Source organism: Engraulis encrasicolus, chromosome 21, assembly GCF_034702125.1.
Source record: "Engraulis encrasicolus isolate BLACKSEA-1 chromosome 21, IST_EnEncr_1.0, whole genome shotgun sequence".
NCBI classification, from domain to species: domain Eukaryota; kingdom Metazoa; phylum Chordata; class Actinopteri; order Clupeiformes; family Engraulidae; genus Engraulis; species Engraulis encrasicolus.
In genome coordinates this window covers 44,660,609-44,671,099 of record NC_085877.1, presented here as the reverse complement: position 1 = coordinate 44,671,099, position 10,491 = coordinate 44,660,609, and the positions used below count along the sequence as shown (strand labels likewise).

The 10,491-nt window shown below is 40.7% G+C and overlaps 1 long non-coding RNA gene across 1 annotated transcript; it reads right to left on the bottom strand.

Annotated features, from left to right (window-relative positions):
* Positions 1 to 2,995: 2,995 nt before the first annotated feature.
* LOC134437941 (uncharacterized) lies at positions 2,996 to 6,719 on the bottom strand. Its single transcript, XR_010032514.1, has 3 exons — positions 6,661 to 6,719; positions 5,121 to 5,300; positions 2,996 to 3,154 (listed from the first exon to the last, which is right to left on the bottom strand). It is a non-coding gene; the product is annotated as an uncharacterized LOC134437941 (long non-coding RNA).
* Between the last annotated feature and the right edge of the window lie 3,772 nt (positions 6,720 to 10,491).

Sequence of the window (10,491 nt, the reverse complement as noted above, 5' to 3'; positions counted from 1 at the left end):
ATTTTAGTTACTCGTGTATCCAATTTCATTACCAGCCAGCAAAAGCATACAATGGTATTTTTCTCAACAAACTTGAACTTACATTCAGCATTGCTTGATATGAACGGTGCCCATTTAAACCACACTGATTCTGGCCAATGCCAGATACAAACGCTCCTTCCTTACATTGACATGAATGAAACATTTCGCCCTGGGTAGGCTACAATTGGCCTTGCATTCACGAGTCATACTTCCAGACATCCGAAGTTACAGAAACTCGTTTCAGGGAGATGCTTATCGAGCCTCGACACCCCGACAAACAAAACGGCATTAGTGTTTAAACATTTGTATGGTCATGTCTTTTCTATCGTCCAGTCTGCATGGACATGAACACCTGCCTACTATTTTTCCTGGGACTTTCTACTCTGAAGTGGGCTGAGCTCGCGCAATCTATTTGAAGTATTCCAATCCACGCATTCTGCACGAGTTATATCTTTCTCTATCCAGCATTTAGTGTTGCCACACGTCCCTGTTTTAATGGTCTGTCCAGGTAAATGGAATAGCTGTCCCGGTGTTTCCTAATGCATGTCTTCATGTTACCCCATTGAAATGAACACATATCATTAATGTTTTGCGTGTCAATGTGTCCCGGTTTTTTACCACTGAAATGTGGCAACCCTACCTGCATTGTCAATTACAAAAAAGCCTGCTAACTTGCATGATCTAAAATCAGGGAGATTTTATCTGACTCTCGGGCATCAGGGAGCCACTATCAATATCAGGGAGGTAGACTTGTGATGTCTGTACTTCTAGGCCCAAACAACTCTTGTACAAACAGACAGTGTGCACACACAGTAGCCTAGTTAGCCTATATCCTGGTTCTAGCTTATGAAAAGTAGCCTATAGGCCTATGAAGTAAAAGTAAAATCTGCTATCCTTTACACAAGATAAGACAACAGGAAAGTTGACCAGTCTTTAAGTTTAGACCTAGGCCTACTTGCTTCTTATAGGTACAAAAGATGTTTAAACTCCATCTGTTTCACATACTGTAAGGTAACAGATATGAGGGTGATTTGGAGAGCTGGAGGGTTCCTTGGGGTTCATAATATACAACAAAAATATCCATCACATTTTGCTCAGGCATAATCTGTTCATTTTAAGAACCACGCAAGTCAGTGTAGCTAAAACAAAGTTTATTAAACGCTTAAAAGCACAGCATCAGTCTGTTTTTTAGTTCCAGGTGTTAGAAGCAGATGCCCTTGGGTTGTCTGAGTAGTTGGTGGTAGATATGCACAACCGGCACACTCTTGTCCCAGGAATACATGTAAGGTGCAGGTCATATCATATGAGACACAGGGTATCACCACCAATGCACAATAGCATGCAAATAAAGCACAGCAATAATGAAAAGGTGTTAAGACAATAATGCAATAAACACAGAAACGTACATTTGCCCATCACTGTAGTCATGTACAAAAACTCATCAGCAAACTACAATGTAAATATATCACAAAACAAAAACAGGCCCAATGCTCATCATCCAATCTGTTGAGTGTGACAACATCATTTGATGTTTTGATGAATAAACATAATTTAGATGAATACTTTTTCTACTGCCTTCCCCATGAAAGGGTTACATCACCTCTAATAAAAAAGTACTAAAGCAATAAGACTGTTAGACATAATGTGATGCTGTAATTGTACAATGGCACTGCAACGCAATTGGGGGTTACACGTGGGAGAACCTTTGCTCAGATGATAGGTGTTGCCTGGCGGAGGGGAACACAAACAGTTTTGAATGCTACGCTCGGTGTGTGCATGATAAACTTCTGTCGTGTTTCATTCCTGTTAATGACTATTGCATACAATGCTGACTTGGCGTACTGCTACTGTATGCATTTCAACATTGTGGTGAGCCACAATTAATAACGTTCAGAAAGAACACGTCCAGTTTGCTTATTCATGTATACAAGAGATTCCACCGGCTGAGCAAGCTCGTCAGATTGGTGTCAGTCAAGTAGAGGTGCTCCGATCACCATTTTTTGGGTCCGATCACCGATACCGATCACCAAAAATCTTTATCTGCCGATTACCGATCATTGCCGATCACAAAAATGATTTCCTATTTTTTTAATAGCCTATTAATTATCCTTATTGAATACCATTTCTGCCCATAAACCAATCAATCTTAATTTACACATGTCTATTATTAGGCTATTATTATTATTATTATTATTATTATTATTATTATTATTATTATTATCTTTCAGACTAGTGTTGGTAATACAGTCTACAGTATTAATCAATGTATAAGTTATTGCATAGAATAACTAAACTATTTAAGATTGAATTGAAACTGAAACATTACATCAAATAGTCTTCCACATACGAGAAAAAAACAACCTGTCGCTTTAAATGAGCAGCCTCGTGAGGAGAGCCCCCTCTCTCTGTCACCGTCCACAGTTGCAGTGCTCCACCACTACGTTCTGAATCTCTCTCTCAAGTTTTAACCACATCTGTCGCCGTTTGGTGTTTCAGCGACTATCAAACTAATCGACTGACTGCCAATTACAACTTTGAAAACAATAATTGACATGTTTGTGCTGACAACGTGAAGTTGTCGCGTGCTGACCAAGGCAACTACACAGGTTATAACGTAACATGGCTCACTGGCGAGTACTCAATCGCAAATTACATTGTCAGGTAAACGGCGCATGGATCGGAAAATCAGATCATTGTTGATGCAGATATGGTTATGAATGGTGGAAATGAAGGGGGGAATGGCGAAAAGTTATAGACAAGCAAAGATGCCTTCTTTTGGTGCAGTTGCAGCTGTGCAGAGCCAGCGCCTACATGTAGCGCCAGGTGTAAAGGCAAATGGTTGCGTGAGGAATTTAATATCGCTCGATCGGTTTTTTGATCGGCATGTTTTTCCGATCACCGATCAGGCTATTTTTGGCCATTATCGGCCGGTCATGATCGGCAGCCGAGCAATCAGAGCACCTCTACAGTCAAGCAACGCCTACGGGGCTTCAAGTGTTAGGCTTAGTTTCTACTGTATAAGATACTGCCTAAAGTTTGGCAAAAGACAAAAAACGCAGGTCTTGAAGAAAGGAAGGACGAAGGAAGCAGCACTGTTGCCTCCACATCAGCTCTACATCACCACTGGGAAGACCTTTAAGACAATAAAGCAAAACAAAAAAAACAGGAGTCAGAACACATTTTCACTTTTTTTTAAATTGAAGCCATCATGACCCAAAAGTTCCAGACTACCCAAAAGTGCTGGCAAGCGTTAATATTCACCTAGTATTCATAAACCTGTATTTTATGGATGAAAACATTGCTAATATATGCTTGTGATATTTCATAACGAGCCCATTCTGAATTAGGGATAGTTTAACATTTTCTGGTCAAAATGTTGAATTGCACTAGATATGCATATATAAAGGGAAGTGTATGGGTGGGGAGGTAAGGGTCAGAATTGTGTCCCCATTACATTGTGTGTGTGGAGTGGGGGGTCGTTTCAAATGTCAACACTCCTGCATACATACTCTGTAGTCTGCACTATGTGTATTGGCCTCACTGAATATTTATAATAAACTGAACTCTAGTTCCAAACAAGAGAATAGAAACTATAAGCCATGCATTCACTTTTTCATGATGAAAGTGTCCAGTAGATGGCGTTAATGCAGAGTAAAAAACCAAGGAAACTACACTGAGACAAAATTAATGAACTGTTCCTTACGATTTTTCTTATACTGTATTAAGATATAAATGAAGAAATGAGAAGTTTACCCAAATCGGACAAATATAGTATATGGTGCATACATTAACGACATAAAAACTTTTTTTCTTCTTTCTACCAAACTTCTTTCTCCTTTCTCTTTCTCCCAAACAAAACGTTTTAATGGAACATTAGTTGTAGACTATACCACACTTAAAAATATAAAAGAGGTCAGTCTGCAGCCCTGTCTGGATATGCCTGCAAGACAATCCATACAACCTCCATAAATACTATACATATAATAACTCATTAGACATCCATATTTGGCAATATGGACAACATGGAATCAACTCTCCAAATAATAAATTAACATAGCATTTTTTTTCTTTAAGTGTGGCACACTTTGAGACTAAATATGAGTGTGGGGTAGCAATCTATGATACTGTGCACAACGTACATCACATTACATTACACACTTAGCTGACTCTTATTCAAAGAGACGTACACTAGATATTTATACAGGGCATTGGTTACAGCCAGAGCCATAAAGAGGGAGAGTCGGGCAATCTCCACTGTGTCCTAGGGCCGACTTCCGCATTAGTAAAATTAGCCATTTTAGCGTCTCAGAACTGCTTAGCGATGCGAATGTTAGTGCCTAGAAGTGGGCGTAGCACACATCAAATGCAATGCGATGCAATGCAGGGAATATGACAAGACTCGCTATTCGTAGTAATAACTTCAGATAAACATCACAGATGGTAAAACTGTTGTGATTATCATTACAGAGACAGTTGATAGTTTACATATTTGTGGTGATTACCCCGCAGTATAGTTCATTAGTCCTTATTTTTGGCTTTTTATGTGATGGTTCTATGTTGAGTCTATGGAAAGACAGCCGCTTTAGGCACGACCTCGATCTCGTTGAAAGGCGGGGCTGCAATTTAACTCCTGGTCCTCCATTCGCGTAACTCTCCCTCTGTATGGCTCTGGTTACAGCCACTGAAGCAATGAGGGGTTAGGTGGCTTGCTCAAGTAGCCATGGAGGAAGGACTAGGGAGAGGTAAGGGAGGGATTTGAGCCTGCAATCCCTTGTTGTAAAATCAATCTCCCTTTTACCTTTCTGTTCTACAAGTACTAGGAAAGATCTGGCCAGCTCTGATATTTGGTTTTTAATCTTCTTTCAAAATGGCGAATTTTTATGTTCTGCTGGTATTTGTATTAGAGTAGCATTAGAGTACAGATGTCACCTGAATCACTACCAGCTCAATCTGTTAAACAAAAAGTTATTGTACAGCATGGTTGTGGAACACCTGGTTGTGAAGCACTGTTGTCAGTAACGGGACATTTAATTATCCTGATCTTAGTTACTATTAAAAGGGTGTGTAATACTTACATTAATCAGGTATGTAATACTTACATTAACCAGTACAATGAGCCCCTCATATTTCTCTGCAAAGTGGACCATCAGCGGGAGAATGACACACTGCCATGGATGACACGTCCTCTTGTCTTCTTTTCCGTTTTAGCATGTTTAGTTCAGTGGGAAGAAAACCATAGCCATCACCAATCACTGCATCACCTGTGATCATAGGCTGGTCTGTGTAGAGAGATAGAGACAGTGGTTGGGTGAATGAAAATACAGCATGTCTGAGATTTACTCCACTTACAATACTCACTGTACAACTAATGCAACAATACATGAAAGAAGGGTTTATATTAATTGCAAAATGAAGGGCAAACAGCCAGCTATGGTCATTAAAAAAATCACCATCTATTGAATATAATTGCATTCATTCTGCAGTCGTACGAATGATAATGTGTTGAGGGCAATTTAACTTCAAATTACCCTAGCCTAACACACGCTCTTATATCTTTCATATCACAATAAGCTTACTTACGAAAACACTCACATACGAACAGTTATGATGTGTTCAGACTTGACTTTGCTGTGTTAACAAGACACATCATCACACTAGACTGAACATACAGTAATAGGTGTTAACTTCCTTAGTTATAGGCTATCATCATCCAGACCTGTCCTGCGTGCAACCTGTCCTGATGTTCAGATGCACATCATATCAAACTAACATAATTTTTAGATACTCCACGATCCTGAACAACGCTTTGACGGACTACTACATACATCTAGCATGCCATGATCATCATGCCGCATGCAGTGAAAGCTGGAAGTGGAACAAGCTTAGCCCACTCCACCGGCATCCAGAAACCAACCATTCGCCTACACCCAATGCGTCCATGGGATGCCAAGATAATCACAGATGAAACAGTTGGGACTTTGGGAGGGGGAAGTAGGGTAAATTACATGAGCCCAATTTACAATATCATCCGATCATGTTTTAATCCGTCTCTGATCAAAACCTGTCACGGGCCAACCAACACCCACGCTATCAACCAGCACAGCAGCTAGCAGTGGGCAGTTCTTATCAGGTACAGTAGAACTAGCTAGATAAGGGAGCGGCTAAAACGGTTCAGTTTCAGTCTCCAGAAAGTCACAACACCAAATTCCACATCCCTTGCCTTCTTTCAACAGCCGAGAATAAAATGCACCTTACCTGACACTTCGGCGCACTATTTATTTATGTATAGCTAATTTTGGGCTGGTGGTGGCAAACTAGAACGAGTGCTAGCTTGCTAGTAAGCAGTAAGTTAGCCACAAAATGTATACCTACATACAAATTGAACAACCCGCAAAAGCATACCGTGTTACAAAGTTACAAACACCATATTTGTAGAAATAGAAGATGAATAGACAGCTAACTATGAGCTACTGGTAGCAAAACATATTTGAGGGGATAAATCGGAATTACATAGGCAAAATGTAATCTAGGCATGTGATTCACAATCCACGAAATATCTAACGGATAATACGGAAATACACTGAAATATACATGAATACCAACGTAAAATGATCTAAACTGTAATATTTGGTAACTTACTTTGGTCATTTATGCTCACAAACACAGGATTACTTAAGATAAAAGGAGGAAACTTTCGGAAGTTGCCATTTCCCTGTCAGCAGAGCCGTATGGCTCTGTCTGTCAGCCTTGCACAGTGCCATCTGGTGGATATTCCGTGAACTGAGGGTTTTTGCCGGTCTTCAGATTCAAATCGGCATGCATTTGTTTGTGGATCTGTTCTGCGCTCTGAATGTCTCAAAATACCGTAATCGACACGAAAGCAAAAGAAATGATTCACAAATGCAGAAAATATCCACGAATGCAGGAAAATGGTGTACAAATGCAGACTGCACACACAAAGTCAAGCACATTTGTTTCCAAATTAGAAAAATATATTTAAAAGTAAAAAATAAATAATAATAATAATAAAATATATAAAATATATATTTGTATTTTTTGATGACTATTTATAAATCTTGCATCTTCATGTGTGTATCTCGCTTTTGTATTCAAATCTGGTACTGTGTGTTTGTGGACCGTGCAGTGAGCTCCGAATGTCTCAAAATGAGTAATCGACACGAAAGCAAAGGATATGATCCACGAATGCAGAAAAGATCCTCAGATCTTGGAAATTGGTGCATTAATGCAGACTACACACACAAAATCAAGCACATTTGTTTCCAAATTAGAAAAATATATTTAAAAATTAAAAAAACATATTTGTATTTTTGATGGCTATTTATAAATCATTCATCTTCATGTGTGAATCTCCTCCTTTTCATACAAATAGTTTCGGAACAATCGGATCTCCATAGATGGGAAGAGGATGCAACACTATTTCCCCTAGAGGTGCGATGGGGCAAGAGGATATAGAGCCCTAAAGGGTGAATATACAGTAGCATGAGAGTGTGTGTGTGTGTGTGTGTGCGTGTATGTGTGTGCATGTGTGCGTGTGTGTGTGTGTGTGTGTGTATGTGTGTGTGTGTGTCTGTGTGTGTGTGTGTGTGTGTGTGAGTGAGCGTGCGTGTGTGTGTGTGTGTGTGTGTGTGTGTGTGTGTGTGTGTGTGTGTGTGTGTGTGTGTGTGTGTGTTGTCTTTGTGTGTGTGTGTGTGTGTGTGAGCGTGCTTACGTGTGTGTGTGCGTATGTGTGTGTGTGTGTGCGCGTGCTTGCGTGTGTGTGTGTGTATGTGTGTGCTTGCGTGTGTGTGTGTGTGTGTGTAAGTGTGTGTATGTGTGCTTGTGTGTGTGTGTGTGTGTGTGAGTGAGCGTGCGTGTGTGTGTCTGTGTGTTTGTTTGTGTGTGTGTGTGTGTGTGTGTGTGTGTGTGTGTGTTTGTGTGTGTGTGTGTGTGTGAGCGTGCTTATGTGTGTGTGTGTGTATGTGTGTGTGTGTGTGAGCGTGCTTGCGTGTGTATATGTGTGTGCGTGCTTGCGTGTGTGTGTGTTTGTGTGTATTTGTGCGTGTGTGTGTGTGTGTGTGTGTGTGTGTAGGAGAGAGAGTGTTTGTGTGTGTGTGTGTGTGTGTGTGTGTGTGTGTGTGTGTGTGTGTGTGTGTGTGTGTGTGTGTGTGTGAGAGAGAGAGAGAGAGAGAGAGAGATGGGCGGTATGAGATAAGAGAAGAGAGGTGAAGAATGGGGTGGGGTGTACCGCAGATTTCATATATAGACTATGCAACAGTGTTGGGAAAGTTCATTTTGTACGTGAACTAGTTCAAGTTCAAGTTCACAGCTCTCAGAATGAACTAGTTCGTTCATAGTTCATATTTTTTTCAAAATGAACTAGTTCATTCATAGTTCACAAAATAAATGAGCTAGTTCATTTCAGTTCACCTCCCCCCCCAAAAAAAAATTCTTAAAAAATAAATAAATAATCAAAATTCATTGAAAAAGCCCATAAAAATGCTTCACAGATAGCCATTATTTAATGGGTTGATTAGTGTTAACAATGACATTGCTGGATATAGGCCTAACAGTATTTTAGTTGTGCATTAGAGCAGCGGTTTATTATTAGTAGTAATAGAGAGTAGGCCTATAGTCCTTAACTGTGTTTTCTGCAGTGTTGGGAAAGTAAATGTTCTACTAGTTTATTGTTCAGTTCACAGCTCACCCCCCCATGTTGAAAAAAGTGTAAAGCCTAAATAAGTTTTAACAATGAGATTGTTAGATATTAGTCTACTGTATTTTAGTTTTGCATTAAGAGTGGTTTATCAGTAGGCCTAGTAGTCCTTTAGAGTGTTTGTTGTTTAGACACTGTGTGCTGAGCGATTTCACTTCTTTTCTGTTACTGTATGGACTGGACTTAAATCGGGTGCGTGGACTCTGTAACGTTTTCCTGCACTGTTGTTCTCTGTCTCATGCGCAAAATGTGCCTTCCTGCAACATGCCAGCAGGCAGCTTTCTCTTGTTGTTGTTGCTGCGCGCGGCGCATTTTAATAGTGAAGCGAGAGCACTCCACACTTATTCCGAACGCCCAGAAGACGGTCGCTAGAGGCGTTAATCTAAAAAGTCACCGGAAATCAGAAAACTCGCACACTGCTGGCTGGTTGCTGGCCGCTCTGACCACAGACCTGTCTGTGGCTCTGATTTTAAGTAGAGCGATGCCTGCTGTTTGCTTGGTCCCGCCTCTTTGCACGAGACTAAAGACAGTCGGAGAGAAAGGTGTCTGACGCTGTCAGAGAGAATGGATAAGACATAATATTAGACTCTCTGACATTGTGTTCAGTAGCGGTTTCTGCAGGAATATTAATGAAATCTGGTAACTACGGAATGAACGGAATGAAGAACTAATGAACGTTCACGTTCACGCTCCAGATGAACGCGTTCATAGTTCGTTCATCATCTAGAAAATACTGTCCGTTCAGTTCACGTTCGCTCAAAATATGAACTCGTTCATGAACTTTCGTTCATTGAACGCGTTCGGGTACATCACTGCTATGCAATTATTATATGACAAATTTTGTGAAAACAAAATATTGTTGACAAGTTTTGTTAAAAAACGAAAGTTCGAGAGGAGCGTGATGAAATTTGGCATGCCTAATTTACCACCTGCATTCTGTTCTCCACTCAACTGTCATTCGCCTGATAGGCACGCCTATTTAACCAGCTGCATCTCATTCTCCGCCCCGCCCTCATTTGGTGGAATTTCAGCGCACTGGAATTTGGAACGCCCCCTAAACTAACTAATACAGCATTTATTCTCTGCTCACCTGTCTCCAGTCAGATACAGTATGTTCTTTCTTGCTCGCACCCACCACCTCCCCTTTCGCCTCCCTTCCGCCACTGTTCGATCGATTTGTCAGGTGTCTTTTCGTAGCTTCCTTCCAGTTCACCTCGCTCCATTGCTCTCCAACCATCATCTGCCGGGGGGGTCCGCTCAGAGTTCGCACATATCTGCGGGTGCAGATACTGCGCCGTCTGGCGCCCCGTACTCCCGAGCTCGAGAATGTATACTTCATAGACATTTCTCTGCCGTCTTTTAAAAATTGATAAGGTCGCACATTTTAAGGAATGTTGAAAATTTAGACCCCATGCAGTTGCCTACAGGCCAAACAGAGGAGTAGAAGATGCCACCATTACCCTATCTCATCAGCTCCTAAAACATCTTGAAGGGAGTGGGTCACACGCACAAGTATTATTTATTGACTTTTCATCAGCTTTTAATACCATTCAACCACACATTTTAGTAAACCGTCTTCTTACACAATTTTCTTTAAGTTTTAATCTTGTTGGTTGGATTTTAGACTTTTTAATTAATAGGACACAGAAAGTCAGGGTGAATGGAGTTATGTCCAGTCAGCTTTGCTCCTACGCAGGCTCGCCACAAGGGTGCGCACTCTCACCCCTCCTGTTTATCCTGTATACAAACATGTGTCA